General features: G+C 37.8%; 1 long non-coding RNA gene across 4 annotated transcripts in view; it reads right to left on the minus strand.

Moving 5' to 3' along the window:
• Positions 1–3237: 3237 nt before the first annotated feature.
• LOC127066698 (uncharacterized) overlaps positions 3238–27452 on the minus strand; it is a 31089-nt gene continuing 6874 nt past the window's right edge. For 3 of the 4 annotated variants that reach the window (XR_007782476.1, XR_007782477.1, XR_007782478.1), the window contains exons 3-4: positions 15619–15735; positions 3238–12466 (exon numbers count right to left, since the gene is read on the minus strand). This is a non-coding gene — a long non-coding RNA (uncharacterized LOC127066698). The remainder of the gene's footprint in view (positions 12467–15618; positions 15736–27452) is intronic. The other variant, XR_007782479.1, reaches the window with a different exon arrangement.

The following is a 27452-nucleotide window of genomic DNA, read 5'->3' on the forward strand; positions in this document are numbered from 1 at the left end:
TTCGACAGCTGTTACAACGATTGTATTTTTATTGGATATCGATGTCTTTACCCTCGTCACATGACCTCGATAAATATATATATATAAGTTCGGAAAAATTCTCACAAAGATTTGAATAGATATATTTGAAAAATATCGGACAATAAAATTTAATTAAATTGATTTTTTTTGCAATTAAAAACAACCAAAAATTAATTGAATTGTGACAAACAAAAATTAATTAAATTAATTAATTTCATCAATATACATCGTAGACATATCTTTATTTTATTACAATATGAAATAGTTAGATGAAATAGTATATGTATATATATGTGTATACATAATATATATATACACTCATATATATATATATATATATATACGCATATATATATATATATATATATGTATATATATATAGTCGGAGTATAACATTAAAAACGTTCTGTTCGTTCATACGTCCGTGAGAATGACTTACTGCGTGCGTGCAACGAAGGAAGCATAAAGGCGCGATATGAATAATGTAAGCTTACGTAACGACGTATGTCACATCACTACGTTTCAGACACATACCCGTTGTCGTCGAACTATGTACTTACTTACGCAGGCGATGGTTCGATGTCACGTGATCAGCTCAAACCTACGCTTGCGCATTCACGACCTGCCAGCTCGCATAATGCACCACCCTTCGCTTTCATTTAACCCCTTTTCGTATGCGGAGAAAATATTTATATGGGTAAGTACGTCTTTGGCCTATATAAAATTACAAACGAACGTATCTACCCTCTATATGCATGCACACATACATACATATGTACAACGGATGTGTAATCGTTTATTATACTCGATTTTACACGATTATATAGATAATCGACACTATCAATTATATTAGATACTACTCTATTCTACTCGATTTTTTAATAACGAAAGAATGAAGAACAACCCTCGAAAATCTCCCGTCTATCCGTAAAGAAAATCTTATATACAATTAATACACTACAGAAAATGTTATTACAATTGATATTACAATATATATTAACACGAATATTAACGAACGAAACGATCTAATTTATATATCTAAACTCATTCTACTTCCTATCTTCTATTCGACTATAATATCAGTGTTTGGAAAGTTTCTAATGATCTTCTCCGTTCTGTCAAGCGGAGAAAGAGGAAACAGGTTCGCGATAACAGGGTGCGAAAGTAATATGTAGTTCTTGTTTATGACGTAGTACGTTTAAACGAACGAACGAACGAACGAACGAACGAACGAGGAAGAAAGAGGAGATAAAAAAAGGGGAGAAACAGGGAGTGAGAAAAGAGGGATGATGGTTCGTGCACGTAGAAATTCGTAGAAGCAAGATGTACCATGTACTCGAAGGATCCGAGTGCAAAGGGAATTGGAAAGCGGCGTTAGTTTCGAGGGAGAAGAAAGAGAATGAAACTAAAAAAGGGGGGGAAAAAAGGGAAAGGGCTAAAGCTGAGAATGAGGATGAGGATGAGGAAAAAGAAGAAGAAGAAGAAGAAGAAGAATGGCAGCACGCAGAAGAGAGAACATTATCCGTGGAAGGGACCGCTAGAGACGTCTGCCTGTTTGCTTCACCAATTCTAAGAACGAATCAAAGATGGCGGCCTACAAAAGAATACCATTCGACTTCCCGAGGAAGTTTGACCCTAAGGAATGGTACCCTACCAACGAAATTTACCTGAGACGAAAGTAAAAAGTAGAAGGAGAAAGTTCGCGAGACAAAAGTGATCATCCTTTTTCAAGCTGGTCTGATCTTATATTTCCTCGTCTTTGACATTGTATGGTTGATCGTGCGCCTCTTAGAGGTTGATGATACGTTAAAAGATAGCTACGTACATATCTCTCTCTCTCTCTCTCTCTAATTACTCTTTCAATTATATGGAATTAATATTAAGTAGAGTTTTATGTCATGGAAAAAGTTGGTTCATAGGGATCGAACGGTTAACCATAGAGGATAGAAAAGAAATGCTAGTAGAAAGAGGAGATACCGCTAAGGACCTTGAAATGTAAGTAAAACAACTATGGCGAATCGCATAGTTAACGTTATCATTGGAAGCGAAGGAAAGAGACACATAAAGAAAGAAAGAAAGAAAGAAAGAAAGAAAGAAAAAAAAAAGAGAGAGAAGAGAGAAGGGAAACGAAGGAGATGTTTCTCGCAGTGGTCGATCGAAGTTGGCGGAGGCGAAGAGACATAATAGTAGTAGTAGTAGCAGTAGTAGCAATAGTAGCAGTAGTAGTAGTAGCACCAGCAACAGTAGTAGTAGTAGTAGTAGTAGTAGTAGTAGTAGTAGTAGTAGTAGAAGAATATGAAGGATAGGATGAGAAAGGGAGGGAAATAGAGAGAAAGGAGCAAAAGAAAAGCAGCAAGGCGGTCGGCGGTCGAGTATGGGAGTCCTCGGGAGGAAACACGATGTTCTTGGAACTCTCTCGCCATCGCGCTGCCCTCTCCAGCCTTGGCTTCATGGTTCAGTTAACTTTCTGCCAGCTCTTGTTACGTGCTTGACGCATTACCAGCCTCGCACCGTCCTTACCTCCCGAGGCCTTCTACGTTACTCTCTTTCTCCTTCTCTCTCTCTCTCTCTCTCTCTCGTTTTCTCCTTCTCTCTCGTTCTCTTTAGAATTCCCCTCTTTCTCCGTTCTCCTTCTTCCTTCCATCTCTCGCTTACTCTCTTTCTCTCTCGAGTACTCCACCTTGCGCTTCACTCTGCTTTTATACCAACTCTCTCTCTCTCTCTCTCTGTCTCTCTTTCTCTTTTTCTCTTTCTCTCTCTCTCTCTCTCTCTCTTTTATCTAACGCTTCTTTTGTAAAAGAAGCTTTATGTCGTAATAACTTTTAGCTACGAAACTCTCAACAAGCTTGCCACGATGAAAATGATTTTTCGATTATTCGCAATCTCGACCCAACGAGAGATCGATTATCCGTCAACTATATATACATATACACACACATCTATGAATATCGCATATACTAAATATACTACACGCATCTCTCGTCCCAAATGTACGCTTACGGTATAAATCGTCGACCGTGTCATCCAAGAATTATAATCACGGCAGGAGCATACGATCGGCCGCGCGCGATATATATATATACTACATCGTTGCGAAAATGTCAAGAGCAGGTGTTCCGATCCTGTGTAACGAACGATCGAGGAGAAGTTTAATGGCTCGGCGGTTTGCAGGGCTAAAGAAAAAAAGACAAGAAAGGAAACAAAAAAAGAAAGGGAAAAAATAAAATCATGCTTTTAATAATTCTTGCGATCCCCGATCGAGTCCAATAATAAAAATAATTGATTACGACGAGTGAAATTTGTCGTAAAAACTTTTACCATTGGTCAGCTATTTTTTATACGCTTTGTCTCTCTCTCTCTCTCTCTCTCTCTATCTCTCTTTTGTTCCCCTTTCGCCACCCTAAGCCGAGTCGACGAGTGGAAAATACGGAAGAAAGAAATCGATGAGACCACGTCACCAAGGGGTGGCTAACCTCCTTTACCGAAGAAACCATCCGCAACTTTATGATTATTTCTTTGAAAGGTAATTTTCAATACGGCAAGAACCAAAAGAACCAAGTTTGTCGGTAACCGTGTAACTAACTGGCAACACACCTAGTTGCGATCAAATGAATATAAATCGAGGCTCGCTCGGTCGCCGCCTTATATCAAACACGATACCATAGAGACTGGTCGTCGTGATGGCATTCGCTTTATCGCAAACACGTTCACGCATACATAGAACGTTACATTGCTGCAAGAAAGTACACGCTATAGCAACCTTGCCTGGAATGCACAAAGGACGATTCCCTACCTCCGAGTTGGCTCGAATCTTGCCTTGCAACCTTTCTAAGCTAAGATTAGTCTGTAAATATTTGTCTCTGTTTTTTTTTCTCCTCCTTTTGTTTTTTTTTTTTTTTTTTAATTCTTTCTGAAGAAGAAAAAAAGAAAAGAAAAAAAGAGGAGCAGAAAAAAAAACACGTTTACATATTTCTTTCAAATCGGAAAAAAAACCTACGACACACTCGAATCGATCGTAATTATCTCTTTTCTTTTTTCAAGGAGAAACGAAGAAAATTCGATACACGACTCGACAGAATATCTTCTTTTTTTTTTTTTTTCAAGAAACCCACGTAATTTCCATCGACATTAACGATTTTGCTTTCGCTAAGCAAACGAGACAAGGTGACTGCAACTGAATTGTTGCGTAATCACGAACAAAGAATACGAATCTCATTGAACATCGATTGATAGGCGTTTACGTTTCGTTAGAAATTTGCTATTCTATATCCTTTCAATAAACTCGTCTATAATTATTGTTAATTGTCATACTCGTGTATTATTACTATTATTATTATTATTATTATTATTATTATTATTATTATTATTATTATTATTATTATTATACTCGTTAGATTTAACGTGCGAGATTTCCTTCTCTCATCGCCAATCTTTTCAATCAAATTTATATACATGCATATAATAGTTCCGTCTATAATAGTTGCATCGATGTCCGTTAAGGACATTGTTTGCCTTGAAACGATGTTTTTATCAAACAACTAGCCAGGTACTTCCCAGAAATTGATCATCAAAGAAAGACATGGTCATAACGATTAATAGACTTGTCGAGTCATACGACAATTTACATGAATTACATGTAATACGTAAACATGTGTACTAACGATATATATGTGTATATACACACACATATATATATATACATATACATCAAAAATGTATCGTAAACGCGTGGGTAGAAAGCTAATGAAAAAAGAAAAAAAAAAAAGGTAAAAACTGAAGAAGAAAGAAAGAAAGAAAGAAATCTCGATCAAAAAATCGAATAGATCTAAACTATTCAATCGAACAGACAGAAATTTTAAATCATAGCAGTTTGCAATTGATCTCTAGGTGTGTCTTACTTATACGATCCGTATTAACGACGTAGCTTTTAAAAAAATAAAGAGAAAAAAAAAGAGAGAAAAAAAAAAGAAATAAAATAATCGACAACCCGCGCGTGAAGTCTAATATGTAGGCGTGTTCGTTCGTTCTGTACGGTGTGTGTAAATACTTAGTTACGTACCCGATCGTAATGTATCACGATTATGCGAAGACATAGCGATCTCATGAGTTGCGCATGGCTTGTAGAGAAACGTTCGATAATAAGAAAAAAACGCAACTTTCACGAGAAACGCGCGATTAGTCAGCGCCATTCGCGGTTCGGCGGATGAATTATTATGATTTATTTTGATCGTTTCTCCAAAAAATATATATATATGTACATATATAATATATCGTATATATGTAGATATGTTCTACATACATACAATATATGTAGAAATATATAGTATATACATATATATAGTTACATACCTAAATGCATTGAGACATTACAAAAGAAATCGAAGAGGAATATTATTTACATCTCGACATGTTGTTTTTTAATAAACAATATTTAATATCTATTCTCACGACTTTTTTAACGCAGAGTTAACGCAAAAAAAAGAAACAAAACGAACGTAATAAGCGAAATCGTAACGAACCATGCAATGCATCGTGCATGTGCATTCGTGTCTTTTTTACTGTTTTTTTTCATTTCTTTTTTTCACGTAAAAAAAAGCCGCGTTTTAACGAGACAAACGACGCAGATCGAATGCCGAGCCTCGAGATTTCCATGCGAATTATTTTTTTGTCTTCCTGTCTTTTTTTTTTTCTTCTTTTTCTATTTTTTTCTAGTATCGACGATACTCGACGTACAAATATTAATGAAATATTGAAATATAATCGATGAAAGAGAATTTGATAAGGAATAAATATAAATAAATAAAAAAGAAAGGAAAAGAAAAGTGTCGATACAATGACAGATAGCTAATCATATTTCCTATTAATCAATTTATTCGATAATAAAAAATATAGAATAGAGATGAACGTTGACGCGTGCAGAAAGGAAAATAATTTCCTTGTTCGTTCGTCTATCATCGGTAATATCGAAATTTTAGGAAAATCTAATCGCGAATGGAAATCATTAACGTGAATTCTAAACGTCACGATATTGCTAATGTCAATTTTTTTTACTTAAATCGTTTGTTAGAATCGATACCAGACGGATCTTTGGAAAAACTCTTAGAAAACGTTTACGAGACGCAGGATTGTCGATTGATGAAGTCGGCCTACTGCATAACTGCAAATTCTAACTGTAAATCGTCGTGTCTTACAAAGGCAAGTAGACGACTAATCGTCGATCTGATATCTCCTACGTCTTCATGTATTCACGAACGTGGAAGCAACGCAAACGCAAGAGCGAGCGAGCGAACGTACATACACCACATACGTACGTCAGAATTTACCGCAAATTTACGTAAAAAAAAGATGTACGTAAAAAGTTTTTAATCCGTAAAATCCAATCGTTATAAACGTAGGAAAAACCTTCGACGTGTCGAAAAAAAGATTTGACAATTAAAATTTATTTCTATATGCGTAAACTTTTTTCAGGAAAATTTCCTGACGATTAAATTTCGACGAAATTCGATTCTTCTATTAGCAATTTTCTTTTTCACCATTCATTTTCTCTCTCTCTCTCTCTCTCTCTCTTTTCTATCTTTCTCTCTATCTCTCTTCTCCAGCTTCTCTATTTTCCTCGTAAAATGAAATTACCGGCGAAGTGAACGATACTCTCTCTCCCTCTCCCTCCATCTCTCTCTCTCTCTCTCTCTCTCTCTCTTCTCGAATAAAAGAGAAGAATATAATCCCCATAGTAAATTACTCGGTGATACGCGAGATGTAAACGAACTGGTATCCGGTTCCGAAATGATCTCGAACGTGACAGCACGATCGATAGGAACGATAACTCGCTATCGAAAGGAATTCCGAGCGTTTATTCGCGTCGCGAAGGGAGCCTCCTAACAAACTGGATTTACTTCGCCCACGGTGTGCGAGAGTAGCCCCCATAAGAGATATCGTGTCAAAATCCTGAGGCCAACGAACGCGTTTCTCTCTCTCTCTCTCTCTCTCTCTTTTTCTTTCTTCCTTCCTTTCTTTCTTTCGTTCTTTTTTCTTCGTTCAATTCGCACCAAGATAAATGTAACGATATTCGATGTATGGCGTAGGGACGGCTAACGAGATAAACTCTTACGTGTTTCTTTTAGCAATCTTACACTTTTACACAATCTGAAAAAAAAAGAACGTATAAATAAAACTAGGATAGAAAGGAAAGTTTCGAAAAGGGTCACGTAAAAAGAGAACACGAAAGTCAAACCTTGGGGGAGGTGAACCTTTCGAAACTTTCTCCCTCTCCATCTTTTTTTATCCAATTTTCTAAACTCGATTTCAGTCTATTCGCTAAGTATCTAACGAAGAGGAGACTCTAACAACGACGAGGCTAATACGCGAAGAGAAAGATCATTCGAAGAGAAGATACTGTTCGTTCTCTTTCGAAAAATCAAGCTCCCCTTTGAGAAATTAACTATTTCGTAAGAAATGATAAATTTATCGATTATATCGTGTTCTTCTTCTCGATAAACTATTCTTCGAAATTATAATGCGTCGAATAAACTTATGTACAAGGTGACAAAATTAACGAATTATTATTTGTCGAATTCTCCCGACTAGAAATTTTGTCTTTCCTGATTCGGAATACTTTCCTTTTCGGTACAAAGTCTTTTAGAAGTGAGTAAGTAGGCAAGTATCTCTACTCGGAAAGTTTTCCTCCCGAACAAAACCATCCGGAACGAATATGGTATCCCTTTCTCTAACACACTCTCGCAAATGTCGATGGTACGTATTGATATCGGAAAACTCGTTTAACTCTTTGAATTTTATTGCCTCTGAGAAGACAGAAAAATCGAATACTGGTAATGAATTCGCGTATTCGCGAACGAATCGAAATTTATTTAAATAGCATAATTTTTCTTTCTTTCGAACAAAATATCTCGACAATGATTCTCGTAATTTTTTCTTTCTTTTCTTTTCTTTTTTTTTTTCCTTTTGATAAAAATGCAAATTTATTATATATTGCTTGTAGTCTACCATTCATTATGAACGTTCGTTCGAGTACGCCGTAATGGTCGTAACGTTTAAACGGAATAAATTTATGCCAAGTAACGCTCTTGGCGAGGTACACGTTTGGCACCGAGACGATTAGATATTTACTAGAAGATTAGTAGAATTACAAGCGAAAAGATGGATGTCTTCTTTCAGTCGGATTTGTCCATTCGTTTTTGCTTTCGAGAAACGTGTCAAACAATTCAAAAAATAATAAAATATATGTGTATAAGATAAAAATCGCAAGCGTAAGATCGTTCGCGATATTTTAAAATAGGAACACTTTCTAGAAATTGTGGTTAAAATTCTGAGAAGAGTCATCGACGATTTATATCTACGAGAATCCACACCTTCCTTCGAAAAAAAAAAGAGAGAGAAAAAGAGAGACAGAGAGAGACAAAAAGAAACAGAGAGACAGAGAGAGAGAGAGAGAGATTGAAAGAGCATGACGTTTCTTGGAAGAGCTCTATCTCCGGAAACAAATACATCTGTGCGTATGCAGGTTTCTTGGATTCGTGCTTGCATGTCGCGTTTCATTCGTACAAAAATTAGTCCGCCATATTCGGCTGCTTTCTAACTACGCAGTCGGTGCTCCGTTAGAAATTATTTTCAGTGACTTAGTCACTGTTGCATCTGTCGGAGAAACGATTCGTAGAAAATATTTATCATATCCCTCGGCACTGATCCTTCTTCAACTAACTGGCCAAGCTGTAATTATATATAACGATGGAATGAAACCTATTAATCTTTTCTATGTAATTCATAGGAGATAGTTACATGCTTCTGTAAGCTCTCTCTCTCTCTCTCTCTCTCTCTTTCTCTTGTATATCATTCTCTCAGTATATTATAAATCAATCATTTTGTTCGAAAAAGAAAAGAAAGAAAAAGAAATATATATGTAATAAGCTCTTCCACCTGGCGCTATAAATACAACAATATATTCTATGTACAATTGAAAACACAGAAACATCGAAGACCTCTCTCGATCTTCCATATTTCGATCAAATCATCGAAATTGTGTTGGTACGAAAACGTTTTACGATTTCGCGGAAATGAAAACTCGGCTATCGCGTGTTTGTCGTTCTGCCAAAAATCCAAAGACGTTTATTACAATTTATGTACCACGAATATAAACCACCTACGATTTGGAACGATCGACTTTGACGTCGATTAGTTTTGATCGAAGTCGAAGCCAGAGTTAAGCGATTATGTTGCGATCGGTGGTCTAACTTGTGGAATAAATCATTTTCACGCGTCGTTTCGTCGCGTTAGTTCTTAATTACCAATTAAGAAATCGATGTCGTTCGCGATTTACGTCAATCGATGGATATGCTCGTTGTATTAATTATAAAAGACAAAATACATACGCGCGCGCACATACGGATAAAATATCTAATAAATAGTCGATTACGTTTCGACGTCTATTTATGACGATAGGAAACATCTTTGAAAATAATAGAGTGGACGGGATGACGGGAATGGCAAGTACACGAGTACTTACTTGCAATTAGATACATATACGTACGTATATAGATAACTTTGTTAGATATTTGCAAGCGACGACGCGGTATTTAGCAGGATTCACACTTTCTCGTAGATGACGTATCTTTTCTTGGAAAGGCACACGTAGAACCGGCCGTTTCTGCACGGTGAGGTCATTAGAATCCGTTGCGAGCGAGATTTTTCTTTTTCCTTTTCCTTCCAACCTGCAAGGAGCTCCGCTTGAATCTTCACGTGATTCACCGCCTAAGGATATATAGCGAGGAGCATCTTTTTCTCTCTCTCTTTCTCTCATGCTCCTTCGATTTCCAGCATCAACGTATCCTTATACGAAAATAGAATACGACAATAATGCACAAACTCAAATCACTGATTTATTTATTTATTATTCGATCACGAACGAATACGAAAGATGATGGAGGAATCACAGAGATTCCTTTGTCGATGCGTAGAAATATATTAACGCCTATTACGACGTAGTTATTCGAGAAAAACGTGTCGCGCAAATGCAACTAGAATATAGAATAAAAAAAGAGGATTTCATCATCGATAAGTGGTAAACATAATTTCGTAAGACACACTACTACTACGTTCTTAATGAGATACGATGTAAACGAAACGAAGAGCGCTCGACGGTGATTCACTACTATCAATATCATATGGTGTTCCTGGTTAACAAGAAATTCCCTCGATGCTATTAGATTCCTCGCCTTACAGGATAATTTATCATCGACGACGCCTTTTTTTTTTTCTTTTATTTTTATACATACATACATACATACATATATATATATATATACATTTATACATAGAGACACACACATACACGATTCCTACGACTATAATCTTTTCCGTCTATAATCTTGTCTCTTTGTCTAAAAAAAATTCGACGTGCCATTACCAAGCTCTTCGTCAAAGACCAAATCCAGGAAGATGGATATCGGATACCAGAGAATTCGTAAAAGCTGGATCGAATAACGGGTCGATACGAGGAAGAAGAGAATTTCCTAGAACGATCTCTTCTTCGACTCGGTGGTGCTCTTACCAAGTCCTTTGTACTATACCGCCCCATACGATATTTGCGTACGATAGACGGAAGTAACTACTTACCCGTACTTACGTTATTACGACACTGAGATCGTTCGAGGTAATCACGAAAGACCTACATAAGTTTCAACGATCAACGATTTTGCAAGAAACCTGAACGGTTCTCTTTCCTATTCGCGATCTATATATCAAAAGAAAAGGAAAAAGAAAAGAAAAATAATAAATAAGCAGGAAAACCGACGACTACATAAATTGCATCCGACAAGTGTACGTTCCCAAACGATAAAATGCATCGAAAGAAAAACGAAAACAACGAAGAAGAAAGAAAAGAAAAAAAGCAAGAAGAAACGACAACAACAACAACAACAACACGACAAAAAAGCGAAGAAGGAAAAAGAAAAGGATAAAAAGTGAATTAAACACTTAGGAAATATTAATAGGATCGTTTTTCTTAACAAATCGTTGTTGGCAATAAGAGAGAAAGAGAATCTCTTGGGCATTCCAAAGGACTTTGCTGTGTTAACGAACCGATTTATTACGACCGTTACTTCGATCCTTCCACCCACGACAGAACTCACACCAATAGCGATAGCGATCGATACGAAGAGGCAACTCGAGAGCGAAGCTTCGGCCATCCGTGACGTGTTCGAGAAGAAAGAAGAGGGATCGAGGGAGGTGGGAGAGAGAGAGAGACAGAGAAAAGAAGAAAAAAGATACGTCAGGACATCACGGTTCTCGAGTGTTCTCCGAAGTGCCAGGAATAACAAGAAGGAAACACGTGTCCGTGCGTGGAAGACCGTCTCTACTTTGCATTTATGACATTAGTGAGTAATGCACATCTCCGGCGGACCTGTTCCAATGCCTTCTTTTAATGAGTAATGCATGACATCAAGCACGTTAAGCACCAGATTCTACCTTTTTTTTCTCTCCCTCTTTTTCTTCTTTTCATTTCTTTATTTTTCTCTTCTTTTTTCTCTCCTCCGAATCTACAAACTCGAATTTCACGTATCGAAATGTCAAAATAAATCAACGAATTTCTTTCTCGTCCAAACGGATGAACTCGCGAGGACGGATTATTGAAAATCTTATTTGTCATATTTTATATAGGTATAATACAATCCTTAAAGTTTTCTTTTCAAGAGGTTCGACGTATAAACGAAGGAATGAATGAAAGCCTTCTTTAATAAGTTAATTAAGCTACATCGTTTTTTCTAAATGTCCAATACGTCTATATAACGAAATCCATATTTCTATTTCCGAAAACAAAAATTGGGGAAGAATGAAAGAAGATTTAAAAAGAGGATACAAAGGGAAAAAGTAAAAAAAAAAGAAAAATAAATAAATAAAAAAAAAAGAGAAGAAAAATAAAAGTAATAAAATTCACGAAAGAAGGAAAGAAAGAAAGAAAGAGAAAGAGAAAGAGAAAGAAAGAAAAAAGAAACAAATGGAATAAAATGAAAAGGAAAACGCGTAGAGATCGAAAGGTGGGAAGGGGTGAGATGTGTGGGGGTGGTTGGGTGAAGAAGGAATAGGGAGAAATAGAGAGAAAGAGGGATAAGCGATGAAGAAGTGCACTCAAGGCAATTTTGACGTCACTTTGGCAGAGTTCCACGGCATCGCGTTCCATCTCGACACATAGCGTTCTACCGTAGAAACGTGGGAGTGGAATTCCCTGATTCTCACGAGCCTTATTTTGGGAAGCTCTGGCGGTGTTCATCCTCTTCGTCGATCTCCTCTTCTTCGGCCACTCTTCGTCGTTGTCGTCTTATGTACGTACGGCCGGAAGCTGTGGACTTACAAATTTGGAGCGGTGCTCCATTTTTTTGTCTTTCCACCACAGATACACCATTTCGCAGGGCTCGTTGCCATTTTGAAAGGCTAGCTACACGAAAAGAGAGAAAAAGAGAGAAAGAAAAAGAGAGAGAGAGAGAGAACTTATCAAATTCAGACGTATCGTATTTTTGGAAAGGTTTTTGGTTATTCTTAGATGCTGACAAGGATTGAAACATTTCGATTCGCAGCACGCATTCTTTTTCCACCCACTCTCTTTCTTTCTCTCTCTCTCTCTCTCTCTCTCTTTTCTCTTTTTAAAACTACCTATGTATCTTTGCCAACATCGCAAGAAATTCTTTCGATCTAGTATACGTCTTTTCTCGCTTAGTCGCGATATCTCCGATGTAGTAAATCAGTTTGAAGTTGGGATAAAATAAAAGCGATGGAAAAAAATGTACGAACCGAGCTCAAAGATCGAGTAGACACGATCGTAAAAATTTCTTCTTCTCTTACGTAATATTCTATATATCTATCGCGATTCTCTTTCTCTTTCTCTCTTTTACTGCGCGTGTATGTAGCACGCGATTTTCCTAACCGCGATTAGTTTCATAAATTAATGCTCGTCTCATATAATATTTATTACGACCTATTACGTATTCTTGCACTTCTCGATGACTCACCGAAAAAGTTGCAAACCATTCGCCTCGCTCGTTCGGTCGCTCGCTCGCTCGCTGTACTCGAAAAGAAAAAAAAAGAAAAAAGATCGAGAAAAGAAGAATCGAGAGGATAAATAAATTGACGCGTGAAAGGAATCGTTGTGGAGATGCATGTATACGTCTATCCGTTGAACGCGTAACGTTTCGCGGTCGATCGTGAAAAACGCTTTGACGGTTTACGTGTCATTCGAATTTACACGCAATTTATTATATACCGTACATACGCCATTGAACGATAGGTAATTAAGAAATGTATAAAAGATCTATATAAATTTTATTGCCGAAATACTTATTAATGTGGCATCCTTACTTGTTAATCAGACCCGAAAAAAAGAAAGAAAAAAAAAAGAAGAAATAAATCAATTCCGAGTCTTTTAAATTTCTAATCTCATAGTCAAAAGGCATCTTCCATGTATATCGTTATCGTACGTAAACGCGATCAAGAGCGATCAATCGCGATTCGATCGCGATTATAATGACAGAGGTGTAACGCTCTGACGACTTTTGTCACGACGGTTGGTTGATCGAGCATAGTAGAGATCGACATAGCTACTAGCTAAAATAGAAGAAGTCGGTCGTCGTAGCTCGATGACCTTCGCAAGATCTTTCCAAGAATCGGTCACATTCCAGCAAGAGCTATGTCATTCGCGAGATCTATGACCACATCGGATCATTTCTCCGAATGAAATCATTTCACCGGCGAATCGTGTCACGCATTTTATGAAATCAACCGACTCGATTATTCACTGATCGACCGTCTACTAAGAAATAACTTATTATGACTTTCGAACAATCGAACCGTTCTTAATACCTTCGATATTGCATACGTAGGATAGATACATGCATCATACCAACGATTGGAATTTACACAATGAATTTTTTTTATAACATACGTCAGTTTTGTTTTTGTTTTCTTTCTATCTCTCTCTTCGCACTTTCTAATATTACACCATCAATTATTTGTTAAGAACCACGAGCGTAGCAAACCATAGATATATTCGTTTGTCCCGAGTGCAATTAAATACACGGTAATCCGGTCGCGGTGGAGGTTTAATAATCCTATTAGCGTACCAGGAAATAATCGATATCTGTCCAAAGTACGAACGAAAGGTCAAAAGGTCGGTACGAAGAGTTCGAGAGCAATTTCTAGAGCTCACCGAGAGATTTTCTCTTTACGTTAGTCATCCGCGAATATACGTACAAATATCTAATACCAGAATTCTATGAATTTCAACCTAGATGACGAGTTAAGAATAACCGTGCCCTATTTACAATTAATTTTTTTTTTTCAAGGGATATCGAACCAACTAATCGAAAGTATCGATCGACTTTACACATCGATTACGAATGTATCCGAAGAAAAATTATGAAAAACATCATTTTCCTCGAAGTTTGTTTTTATCAACATTTGAAAAACGAAAGATAAAAACGATTGATCGACGACACGTGTCATTTTTGGTTTGGTTTTGTTCGCTTTTATTTTTTATTTACTTTTTTTTTTTTTTTTAAATAAACACGCCAACGCAATTCGTATACTCGCGTTCGAATTTTTAACACGTTCGTCCAATAAAAATCATCGCTAAATCGTCCAAGAACATGAACTGGCTTCGACAAAAAATAAAATGAAGAAGAGTGAATCCGTATCTGCAATCGAGAGCGGACGTTTCTACTTAACGTTTTCTTCGTTTTACGCAACCTACGAGAAGTATTTACTCTCTCAAAAGCGTTATTCAAAGGGTCAAAGTTGAAACGAATTTCCTATATAGCGGAATTCGACGCTCGCGTTGGTTCCTTTTAGAGTTTTACGGTAAAAGCACTGAAAAGGTACCGAATGGAATACGAAGAAATACGAATCGAGTAAAACGAGAGAGAGAGAGAGAGAAAGAGAGAGAGGGGAGATTGGCAAAAGTTCGCTTTCGCGCGAAACCAGGCATTCTCGATGCGAAACTGACGTGCAATAGAAAAAAAAAAAAAAAGAGAAAAAAAAGAAAAAAAAAGAGGGAGAAAAAAAAAAGAAAGAAAGAAAGAAAGAAGGAGAGACACAGATAGCAAATCCCAAAAGTGGAAGCTACCGGTAACAACTCTGGATCGAATCGTTGGAATACCACGGCGATCAATGGAATCCAAGCAAGGACGATCGGCTTCGGAATTGAATCGGAAAAAATCGCATTTCGCGAGTTGGCCAAAAGGACGAAATCAAGAAGAAAAGATTCCGCAGGTATATCGCGGCTTTGGTAATTCATGACGACAAAATCGTGCGATCGTCCTTTCGTCCTTTCCACGAAACGGACATTTCTTCGGCACTCGCGAAATTCGTACAGGAGAAGGAATCGACTTTCTGAAGGAAAAGAGAAAGGCAAGGATAGATAGACAGAGAAAAAGAGAGAGAAAGAGAAAGAAAGAAAGAGAATAAGGTTTTCTCTGTCGTATACGCTTTGTCTCGAGAGGAAGAGAGGGTTCTTCTTCTATCCTCCTCCCTCGGTGGGTGTTCCTAAGCGAGAAAAAAGGTGTTTCTGCTGTGTCGGCGAGTAGTGGTAGTACTTACCGGAGCTTCTACCTGCAGAAACGTAATAGCCGGATAAAAAGGGTTCTAAGGATACTTTCCCAAAGACGTTCGTGTGCTTTTGTCGTGCCAGAATACAAGACACCCGGAATCTTTTATCTGAAAGAAAAGAGAAAAGTAAAGACAAGAAATAAAGGATATATCAAAATTAAAAAGGAAGAAGTTTAAATCATTGTTCCATTCGTTAATGTTCAATCAATTAATCAGCTGACATATCTACGAAGATGGAATATTTAAAGGACGTCAAGAAATTTCTTTCGCCGGTAAAATTTCAAAAACTTTCTCGTTGAAACTAGGAGAAAGAGAGAACTAGAGAGAGAGAGAGAGAGAGAGAGAGAGAGAGAGAGAGAGAGAAGAAGAGAAAGAGAGAAAGAGGGCTTTGTCCTTCCGCAAAATCAGGATGCACGACGTGCGCGAGATACGCGCGTGAAACGTGTCGTGGATCTATCAAGTAAAAGGGAAAGAGAGAGAGAGAAAGAGAGAGAGAGGGCGGTGGGTGGGGAAAGAGGGAGAGAAAGGGAAAGAGCTGAAACTTCAAACGACACGCTTCGACGACGACACGCTGCTACATCTCCCTCTTTTAAAATGCCTCTTTGTAGCGGCGTGTATCGCGAACAAAACAGCGCATCGGTAGTAAGAGTTTTGCAAAGAGAAAGAGAAGGATAAAGAGAAAGAGATAAAGAAAGAGAAGGATGAAGAGAGAGAGAGAGAGAGAGACGGAGAAAACAAAGGGTGAAGAAAAAGGACGACTGGGGTACGAAAGAGGTGGACGGAGAAAGACAGAAAAACACACACAGAGAGAAAGAGAAAGAGAAAGAGAGAGAGAAAGAGAGAGAGAGATCGGTTCCATTCAAACGGACTGCTGCTTGCTACGATTTCCAATCGTCGACTGCTTCCTCGAAACGAGAGCCCCTTTGGCTATCCCGTCAACGAGACGAGAATCAGAGAGAGAGAGAGAGAAAGAGAGAGAGAGAGAGAGAGAGAAAGATAGATAGCACTTTGGAATACTGGCTTTCCTGTCGCTCCATTCAAGCGTTCTTGCAACGGTGGCATCGCTGGCTGTCGCATCCAAGAAGCTCCTTGATATTCCAGCGGTGCGCGAATGCCGCTTCTTCCATACGCGGCGATAATACCGGCTGCTCCAAATGGGGTGCCGTTCGTCCTCGGCTCTACTCGGCTCGGCTCGAGAAGAAGAGTAATAAGTATAAGGTAGAAGGGTGGGAGAAGAGGGCGCGTGGTGGCGGCGTGCTGGCGACGACGAACCAGTCGAAGGGTGGGGGGCACGAGAAAGACCCACCGCACCCGCTCTCTGCTGCTCTGGGCCTCACCTTACGACTTACGTGGACATAAAAGGCAACTCCGTTGCGGAGGACCTCTTCTTCTTCTCTGACACATTGACACACCACCGTTCGATCCCTTACGTGGTACCGTCTCTTACCTTTCTCTTCTTTCTCTCCCTTCCTTCCTCTCTACCTTCTTCTTTTTCTTTTTCTTTTTCTTTTTCTTTTTCTTCTTCTTCTTCTTCCTCTTTCTTTTTCTTTTTTTTTTATCATTTACACGTTCTCCCGTTCTATATCCTTCCCGATAATTTTCTTGCTTCTATCAAATTTAATATAAAATCAAATCTAAGAGCCCATTGCGAGCCCTTTTCTTTCTTTCTTTCTTTCTTTCTTTCTTTCTTTCTTTCTTTCTTTCTTTCTTTCTCTCGCATTGCGTTAATAAAGAGTTAGGAAGGATAAAGAGATAAATATCGAACGATCCAAGAGAACGAATTCGCACGAGATATCTAATAAATATTTTCATCGGTGGAAAGTTTCGTTTCTTAATAAATATCGCGGAAAGATTTTACAAGCTCCATTTCGGATAACGACGCTAAAAAATGTATTTGTAGTTTCTATTTCTCTATCTCTGTTTTACTTCTCGGATACTTTGGCCTCTGGTAAAACACGCAGGAGGATTAAGCGATTACTCGAGTGAGAAAGAAAAATATACAAAAGTCGAAGTTGGAGAAAGATAGGAAAAGAGAGAGATAGATAGATAGATAGATAGATAGATAGATAGATAGATAGGTAGGTAAAGAGAGAGAGAAAGAGAGAGAGAGTTAAGTCATCATCCGTCTCTCGTAATTCAGAACGAACTGGATCTTCTATCTTGCTAGTTGAGATGAGAGCAAGATGTGTCTTGCGTACATAGATACACGAGTACGCAAGTACGTACGTACATATTATGTATGTATGAAATATATATATATGTGTGTGTGTATATGTATATGTATATATATATATGTATATACGAGAGAGGGAATAAAGGCGTGCGAGGAGGTCGACTACTTTTCATCGTACCAAAGAGACTAGAACCGCACACGTAGAAGCTGCCCTTGCTCGCGAATTGCACATGCAAAACTGCATTAATCAGGAATATATACGTATACGATGTATCTACAATCTATACATAGTATACGTATGCGTATGTATATAAATCTAATACATAACATACGTACGTATATACGTGCAAAGTTTAGCTAGACGAGTACGAGAGTATTTCCTGCACATGGAAACGTTCTCTACCTGCACGTGCAGGAAGAAGAAGCTTCGGTAGAACATGCAGACGAGTTGTTCGACGATTAGATCGAGCAAAGAAGAGAAAGAGAAAGAGAAATAGAAAAAGAAAAAGAAAGAGAGAAAGAGAGAGAGAGAGAGAGGACGAAGGGAGAAAGAAGAAGAAGAAGAAGAAGAATAAGAGGAAAAGAGAAAGAAAGAAAAAAGAGAGAGAGAGAAAGAGAAAGAGAGAGTAAAAGGAAGAAGAGAAAAGTAGAGAGGCCAGGCCGACAGGTGAGGCAAAGTGAGACGAGGTTGGCCAGTCTACGAGTTCCGACCGCTAACGAGTAAAAAGCATGAATGGACGGCAGAACGGCGCCGTACATTATCTTGCCTCCTTGTCTCTTTATTATTATTCTCCCGGTCCCCTTTATCGTCCCCTCCTCACCCTTCTTCTTTTTCTTCCGTCGTTTCTCTTCCTTCTATATCGCATCTTCCCTCCCACCACCGCAGCTTTCTGCGAGCGACCCACCCTGTTCCTTCTTCCTCTTTCTCCCTCCACCTTCTCTCTTCTACCTAACCCGATCTTCCACAAGATTTTCTCTCTCTCTCTCTTCCTCTCTTCTCTTTACTCTCACCCTATCTCTTTCTCTATTCTCTTTATTCTCTCTCTCTCTCTCTCTCTCTCTCTCCTCTTTACTCTCTACCTATCTTTATCTCTCTTTCTCTTTCTCTCTCTCTCTCTCTCTCTCTCTCTCTCTCGACCGACAGCATTGTTCAACCCATACAAGAACGATCCACGATGCAAAGTGGTAGAACTTGCTCTGGTAGAATCCGAGGCCTATGATTCGTCAGACGCAACCGCTTGCAGCGATTATTAGTCGGTGACAAACACGAGTGTCTCATCCGAGAGAGATCGTCTCCTATGCCTTCCTACTCGTATGACTCGATATATCTCCTATGTATGTACGTACGTATATATATGTATATACTTATGTCAGACCGGCTGAGATCACGACGTACCTACAGTTCCCTTCACGAACGATAAGAACGTGAACAATGCATTATTCGCGCAATGTATTATTCTAATGAATCGCTTCGACGATTCCCGGCGATCTACCGATCTACCGATCTACCACCGATCTATCGATCGCGTGCACGAGTCTCTTACGGTACGTAACTCCTTGAGAAAAATACAAATGGCCTTTCGAAAGGTAGATACCTTACGATCGTGATAGTTCATAAATAAAAAGCTTTTTATCTCGACTATTATTACGACACTATGACTACCGTCGACGTGGGTTTCGTATCAAAAACTTTGCAATTTTAATAAACAACGATTCGTTCTTTTCTTCTCTTTCTTTTTTCCTTTTCTTTTCTTTTCCATAGTCTTATCTACATATCTATAGCGTTACATACTCATCATTCGCCCGAGACACCCTGTATACGCGAACTCGAATCAATGCACACACTACTAACACAAACAGCGTCCGTTGGCAAAGAGAAAAGTACATAAACGAGAAGCGACTCCACCTACGCGACAGGATAAAGAGCAGGCCGGCAGTAAGATACTCATTATCGCGCGTCCGGTTATTATTTTTATAAAACTTTTTGCCATATCGCTTTTCGAATATATTATATTATACATATAGCAGTGCCATTAACGAAAGATAATCGGGATTCCATGCCACCGATGAAAATTTCTTAAGCTTATCGATTTCTCTACCTCGCCGGAGTCACGTGTAAGTCTCGCGTGATTAATATCGAACGATAAATCGATTCTGGAAAATTCAATATCTTTTATCTCGAATGCGAATCGATGAAAACGCGACGTCTCTCGCGTCCGTTAAATCGTACCTACTTACTATATATTACTTTACGGTACGTAAGACCGTACAGAAGTAAATAAGTATTACCTATGTACGTACGTAACTACGTAACGATCGTATATTTCTTAACGAGCGTGTGGCGAAATAAAACGATTGTCGATAATAAAAGAGCATTCGTGTTTATGTTAAACACTTTAATCCTCGTACAATGTTTGCCGAGGGAGTGAAATTACCTACTATCGTTTTATAGAGTTTCTAATGATGGACGATTCATTTCGTCGAAGATCGTTTCCTTCTACAACAATAAGACCAACTGAGTTCTTATCAACATATATATATATATATACGTATATGTATATATATATATATATATATATATATATTGCTTATATATGCAATTGGCACAATACGACAAATATATACCTATGCACTAAAAATTTCCATAGACTAATCAGGAAGTAGAGTTTTCTTCGATCGATAACTCCATTTATCTATAGACACTAATCATGCATTATAAAATAAATCCAAAGTGCATCGGGGAAAATCGCCGAGATATAATTTAATTTTAATAATTAACGTCATGACCTACGATATCTATGTATATCACCGCGCGTAAAGTCGAAACGAGAACGGTTATAATTTTTCTCGCGATAACGAAAATATGGGAACAAAAATGGCGATCCCTCCTATCGGTAATAAATTAAAGGAATATACTTTAAATTTGTGAAAATAACTTTTATTAAAAGCTATTTTCACGATCGTATATCAACTTTGACTTAAGTAAAAATAATATTCTCAGAATAGAGAGGAAAGAAAGCATGAGAACAAAGAGAAAGAAAGAGAGAGAGAGAGAAAGAGAGAAGGGACAAAAGAGATCCCTTTTTCCTAAAATCTTCGAAGACTACGAATTAGAAAATTCGGAGAAAAAGTTGGGGATTTTTCCGGAATAACTTGGAAGGAGAGACCCTAAGGGTAACCCAAAGGTCTTTGTCTTCGATGAAGCGTGGCAGATGTAAGGCGTACGATGCCCGAACCTTAGTGGATCCCTTCATTGAGTTCCAACCTTCTCCTTCTCCTCGTAGTCTGATCGTAGTTCCAACACGAACAACAACACCAGGTAAATGAGAGACCGGTGGAAGGAAAGAAAGAAAGTAAGTAGGTAGAGAAGGGATGAAACGAATCGGGAGTCCCTTCTGGTTCTCGATAGCGTAATTTACTGCTCCGATCCGTGCTTATGGTACCCGCCATTTAAAGGGTCTTATGAAACCGAAGGAAACAACCTTCGACCTTCCGATGCACACGAAGCACAATTTTTTTTTTGTTTTAATCTTCTTTTCCTCTTCTCTTCTTTTTTCTTCTTCTTTTTCTTCTTCTTCTTCTTCTTTCTTTCTTTCTTTTTTCTCTGACGTTATTCTCCCGACAAGAAACGCCTCCGGTTTCTTGAGAAATTTCCAAGGAGAACATTTTTAATTAAATCCTATTAACTAACGAAACGAAAATTTCGTTTTGTTACGTTAATTAACTATTTCTCTCGTTATACATGTTTTTTTTCTTCTACTTTCCTTTTCTTTTCCTTTTTCTTTTTCTTTTTCACAAAGCAATCATCGTCTATATTACGGAAGCAATTTCGTATAAGAAAGATGAATGATCTCTTAGAGAGTTCTCTCGTGTCTCCTCAAGGCATCGTATATAGCTCGAGCGTTTCTACTATTTAAATCCGAGCACCAAGTCATTAAATCATCCAGCATGCTTGTCAGTTGTAACACTAGTACTCGTCCTTGCTCTTTTATCCCTCTCCCCTGCTCCAATTGACTCTTATCGTGGAACGAGCATGCAACGTTAAAGCAAGGACGAACGTACGACAAAATTCTTTCTTTCTCTTTTAATTCTCGACCAGTGCAAATTCTATCTTTTCCTTTTTCATATCATTATTATCATTAGCATTAATATTATTACTATCATCATTATTATTATTATTAGTAGTATTAGTATTATTATTTCAGTAGCTCGTATTTCTCAGCAACGTTTCTCTTTGTCTATAAATGAAAAATGTTTTATCAACGATAAAATCTGACGAATAGGATTTTACCGAGAAGCACTCGTATTCGACTTGAAAAATCTTGCGATAACTAACTATCTTGGTAATTATCAAGGATTAACTAAGGAAAAAAAATATATATATATATATATATACAAGAACTATCGGCTATCTCTCTCTCTCTCTCTCTCTCTCTTCCTCTAATGCAATAATCTCTCTTGCACGTAACTATTTACATTTCACTTATTTGCCAAAACACATTGCCGCGTCATCGAGAGAATACCCTTATCTATGATTGTACCTTACGCGTGATATACGTATATCAGCGGGCAAATCTCTCGATGGGAAACGTACTCTGTTGTCGATGTACAACGATGACTCATCGACATTCGATGAAGTCGCTTGCAAATAGAACGATAAAGAGAGGAGAACCGAGTGAAAGATAGATTACGTATTACACAGAGCGTCGTTAACGATAAGATCTCTTTATCTTCCTAATCGTTGTATTACTTTTTATTTAATACCGATAAGGTACGTCTCCTTTCGACTGAATTCTTAAGATTGTTACTTATGTATACTCTCCTAAGATCGTTCATGAAAATTCGTGCATATTTTATTCTTACAGTAGAAAACTTTAATTTAGATAACCGATCGCGATCGATGAAATCGTATAAAATTAAATCGATATCAAACGTGAGAAACGCCAGTGAATCTCGTAAATTATTATATCATTTAAGATATATCATTATCTAAGATTCTCACCTATGTATACCTTCTAAGATCGTTCATGGAAATCCCCGCATGTTCGATTCGTGCGGTAGAAAACTTCAAATTGGATAATCGATCGTGATCGATGAAATCGTATAAAATTAAATCAATATCAAACGTCAATGAGGCGTCAGTGAATTCTGTTAATTGTTATGATTTTAAATAATAAAAAGAAAAAAGAAAAAAGAAAACAAAATTTCTACGAATAAATCATAATTACGCACTTAGATATTTCAAGACGGCCTTAACGGGGATACTGCTTCTGCGTATGCATGATAAGTACGATCTTCTCGCACGACCCTTGGCCGAATGTTGGCTCACCCTCTCGTCTCGCTTTTTTTATTTCGTGCGAGTATGTTCTCTGCGTAGAAGCGGTCGTAAATCGTCGAAAAAAAAAAGAAGAAAAAAAGAAAAAAGAAAAGTGGAATAGAGACCATGATGTTATCAAGGTACGTTGGCCGAGAGGGAAAAGGAGAGTTGCAAAGCCGATCTCTCTTTCTCTCTCTCTCTCTCTCTCTCTCTCTTGGGAGCTTTACGAGTCTGAGGATGAGAGTGAATAGAAAAGTGACGAAGGATCGAGCGAAGGGAGATGAATAGGATGAAGGAGAAGAACAAGAGCCTGGAGAGGTATAGAGGAAAAAGAGAAAAGGAGTAAAAGGATATTTAGAGACAAAATGAAAGGAGGAAACGAAAAGGAGAGAATACCTAGGTACCTCTATATAATTTACGATTTACTCGCAAAATCCGTGGGCGTTTCACGCGAGAATCATTATTTTCCAAACGGAAAAGCACGATCTTACGTCAACAATGATTCCTCTATTTACTACTACGATATTTCACAACTTAGAAACGTTTGGTTTTCATCAAAGCGTATCTACCATATCCAATATATCATTGAAATAAAAAGAAAAGAAGAAAAGAAAAAGAAGACTTTTCAAGGGCTAATTGTTTGTCATTGACGTCATTCTTTTTTAAACTTATTTGTTCACGTAACGTATGACATATAAAAACTTCAAAAAGAGGAGAAAAAAGATAAGAAAACGCATTCTCTAATTGTAAGATTACTACCTTGCAATCTTTCGTGGACGTCGCGTATCCATCGATCTTCGAGGACTTATGAGAGAGAGAGAGAGAGAGAGAGAGAGAGAGAGAGAGAGAGAGAGAGAGAGAGAGAGAGAGAGAGAGAGAAAGAAAAAAAGAGAAAAAAGAAAAAGAAAAAAAAATCTTATCGAGGTAACGACACGCCGCGAAGCCGACGATGACAACAACGACGTGCACGATGAATCACGCGGGCTTACGAGGGAAAGGGGAGGGTAAACAGAGTCGAGTTAATTCGAGGCGCAAGCGAGTGGAACGATTAACATATTGCCCCGACGACTCTCTCTCTCTCTCTCTCTCTCTCTCTCTTTACGTAGATATTACCAACGTCGCCATCGTGACGCGGCAACGAACAAAACGGCAACCATAACGCAACGCAACGCAAAGCAAAGCGAAGCAACGCAACGAAACTTGATTTTCATCTTTATGTAAATCGATGTGATATTTTCTTTTTTTTTTCATTCCCTTTTGTTCCCCCCATCATCATACAAATTTTTTGACAAATTCTTCTTTAAAGCTTTAAAAAAAAAATGCATCTGCATCCTTCTTATTTTCTTCCTTCCTTTTTTTTTATTTTATTTTTTGTCAATATGAGAAAAAGAATATATATTTAAAAAAAAAAAGAAGAGGAAGAAACGACGGAAATCTACACAGCGAAGTATCGATCTCTCACGATTTAAGATAACGTAGGTAATGTCGTAATTATTCGAAGAAACGTCAATGTAATGTAAATCTATTCTTTCTTCCTTCGGAATATCGTGACGGACGAGAAAACACCACGTATGTGTGCATGCGCGTCTGTGTGCGTACGTGTGTACGTGTGTGTATTTTTCTTTTCTTTTTTTTTCTTTATTTTTTTTTTCTTTTTTTTTTGAAGAACTTATCGGGATCTCACAGTCTACGAATAAAATTCTCTATCTCTTTTTCTCTTTTCCTCTTATCTCTCGCTAAGGTAATTGCATTCGCAACAACGAGTACAAAGTTTGCAATTATCTGCACTTATCTTTCTGACCGATTAATTATAGCGAGGACGTTTCCTCGAAAATGAAAACACGGTATTGAATAAATTATAATACCTACTTTCTTCGCGGGATAACACCTACGAGAAGGAAACGAAAAAGGGACCAAAAAAAAAGAAAGAAAAGAAAGAAGAAAAAAAGGAAGAAAAAAAAAGGAAGAGAAAATACAAGATCGATGAGATTGCTTTTTACGAGCCACACAAACTCGACATCTTTTTATAGCAAAGATACGATAGGGATAACACCCAGTTTTCCAACGAGGTCGCCCGTTAAATATTCACCACCGACACCCCGTCGTTAGACACCTATTTTCACTGTGGCAACTGTTTTTAGCCTTACTAGCCTTCTACTTCTATGTAGATCTAGGAAATTCGCCGTCGTCGACGGACCAGCAACTCCGTGTCAACTCGGGTTCTTAGAGTGTAAAATAATTGGACGGGCGAGTGACGTTTGTCAGGTAACACGGACGATGAGACACGTTTCAAAGCCGAATAAATTTCCTGGGAATGTAACTAGTCATCGCGAAAATCTTTCGTATTAACTTTAGAAGAAAATTCGATCCTTTCTCTTCCTGGGATATTACGTTTGAAAAGAAATTTTTTAAAAAAAGAATTATTTTTATTAGATATTTATATCGAGAAACGGATCGATCGATAATACCGCCTCGAGTTTTCTTCGTCGATTATTCTCTAAATCAGACTTCGTTCGTTCGTTCTAATTAACTCTTTTTTTCATTAGCTATCTATAATTTTCTCTCGTTGTTTTACGCCGAGAGTAATGAATCGAGCATATTAAAGAAAAAAAAAAGTCGAGTTTCACAGAGTCATTCGACTTCGTGGATAATTTCTGCTAACTGTATCCGATGGAATTTAAGTACGACGAAGGTGACGTTGTCGAACGCGTCGCAAAATTCAACGGCACGACACTTGGCTTTTCTCCAGGACGGTGCACAAAAGCGTTTTTTCTAACGTCAGTGCATGTACCATCGAAGGAAAAATTACGAAGAGGCGTACCTGCGATTACGCGTACCTACGTCTAAAAATGATTGTCTCTCGAGTCGGTGAAAGGACATTTTGTTTTTGAATGGTAGCTCGTGAAAAAAAAAAAAATTACGAAGATGAATCGTAATGGACGATTCATTTTATTTTATCGTTTAAACGATATCCTACGACGAAAGAAAAAAAAGAAAAATTTATATTCGTCGTCCATTATTTTTTCATTCGAATTTCGATCGAATCCTTCCACGTTCTATCGTCCATTTCTACGAAAGATAGGAAGGTCACGTGTCACCCGGTCACGTGGACTTCGTGGCGCTTCGAGTTACTGGCGGGAAAACAAACGCATCCTTTTCTTTATAACGATGCTTACTGCGTTCTTATTATTTCATCGTCGACGACAGTTATTGCATAATGAATGAACCGAATGAACTCACTCGACGTTCGTTCAATTTCTTTTCTTGCATTCTTGCAATTCTTGAAACATGCAACGTTGTGCGAGATATCGTTTAATCGAATAAATCAATTTTCCCGTGTTGATAATATCGTGTAAACATTATATCTGCAAACGATCTCTATCTCTATCTCTCTCTCTCTCTCTCCTTTTGTCTATCTATCTATCTATCTATCTACCTATATATACACATACACAAACTTATATACGTAGTCGTATAAGATATAGATACATCTAAAACGAAGAACAAAAGAAGTTCTTTAGGAAGGGAGAATTTTCTACGAGAACGAATAAAAGAAGCTAAAGGGGTGAGCCATAAAAGAAGATGAGAGGGAGAGAGAGAGAGAGAAAAAGAGAGACAAAAAAAATAATGAAACGAATGATAAGGGAAGAGACCAACACGAGACAATATATTAGAAGCGGATCACACGAATGACAACGTGCTTTATTTACGTAGCCTGCTTTCTCTCCCCTCTCTCCCTCTCTCTCTCTCTCTCTCTCTTTCCTCTCTTTTTCTTATTCTTTTTCTTGGGATATCATCTCTCGCGTACTCTTAACGTAAGTACTTATATACCATCATATCGTATTAGCGATTTCCCCACCTTTTGCTACGCTTACTCTTACGCTCCCTAGATAAAATATTTTTTTTCTTTTTCTTCTTCTTCTTTTTTCTTCTTTTTCTTCGTCTTCGTCTTCGTCTTCGTCGTCTTCTTCGAGACTAATTAAAGCTTCGTTAATAAACGAGGGTAAGAAATCGTATTGTGCGTAAACACATATTGCTGACGACACATGATAACGCATCATGCGTTACAAATCGAGTTCCCGACCGCATAATTTTTTTTCATTTTTCGCATCGTTCGTTTTATTCAAACAAGAGAGATTTTTACGATTCATACGCGACGTATAAGAATGTTAAACGTGCACGCTTGAATCGCTATAAACGTCCTGCCAACGTCTTTGAAATTTTTCGATACGTTGACTCATCGAATTATTTTCCAACGCTTTTTCATGTTCGCCGATTCACGTTGCCGAGTTCTTCTTCTGTTACACGGGATCTGCAGAAAAATATATTTTAAGA

Source organism: Vespula vulgaris, chromosome 10 (genome assembly GCF_905475345.1).
Source record: "Vespula vulgaris chromosome 10, iyVesVulg1.1, whole genome shotgun sequence".
Taxonomy (NCBI): Eukaryota; Metazoa; Arthropoda; class Insecta; order Hymenoptera; family Vespidae; genus Vespula; species Vespula vulgaris.